Source organism: Helobdella robusta (assembly GCF_000326865.2).
Source record: "Helobdella robusta unplaced genomic scaffold HELROscaffold_12, whole genome shotgun sequence".
Lineage (NCBI taxonomy): Eukaryota > Metazoa > Annelida > Clitellata > Rhynchobdellida > Glossiphoniidae > Helobdella > Helobdella robusta.
This window is the reverse complement of record NW_008703664.1, coordinates 994,379-995,428: the sequence shown is the minus strand read 5'-3', so window position 1 is coordinate 995,428 and position 1,050 is coordinate 994,379.

Sequence of the window (1,050 nt, the reverse complement as noted above, 5' to 3'; positions counted from 1 at the left end):
TATTTTTTTTATACTATTTTAAAGCGTATTTGAAATAACGTTTTAATGTTTTGATTCACATTTTCATAGAAAACTGATTTATTCAATTTATTTTGTATGTTTTGATAGATGGAAGCTCGTGACGTTTGAAAGCGTTCTAGATATTTGTCATGCGTTGCATTGATTGTTTCAATTTTTTAACCAATTATATTAGATTAAATTGTTTAAATGTTGAAAAAATTACTCTTTTCTATGTAGATTTAATATTTTGTCAATAGGTTTTTTTAACTTTTAATTGGTAATCAGTTTTTTTAATTTAGAGTAATTCTTAAGTTTTAAAAATTTTAAATCTAAAATACATTCAATTATTTGTCTGCAGCATCAATTGTTTAACATTTTACAATCTCTTTGTTTTCAGTTTTTTGTTTTATTTCCACTTTTTCACGTAAATAGCTTTTTTAATTTTATTTTAGAAAATTTACTTTTTTGTTTGTTATTGTTTTGTGTTTGAAAAGCTTGTGATGTTTACAGTCTTTTGATTTTCATGTTTATTTTTATTATTTTCTTTTTGTATTTTTTTGTTTTTGTGCTTGAATTTTTGCAGTTTTTACTTTTTAAACGATCTAAGTTTTTTTTCTGCCTGTCTGTTATTTTAAATGTCGTAATTTTTATGTGCAATGTGTTTGTTGTCTGACTGTAAAGTTTACAAATGTTCACATGTCTTGTTTCTTTCGCTCGTTGGGATGTTCTGAATTTTTCATTAGTTCTTGGTCTTTATTGAATAATTCAGAATTTTTTATATTTATTCATTTTCTGTTTTTAAAAAATTTCCTTTAACGTCAATCAAATAGATGTTTGTGTTTAATTCATTGTAACTGTTAGGACTTTCTCTATTAAAGTTATTTTTAGTGTATGTCCACATAAATAGACTTTTTAATTTCTGTCATACAAAGTGATTTGGCGTTTTTTTTGCTGCTCGGTGATGTTTATAATTTTTTGAAAGAAACCTTAAACCTAAATTGTAATAAATATATGAATATTTATATTATAAAAATTGTTTATGTGTCGTAA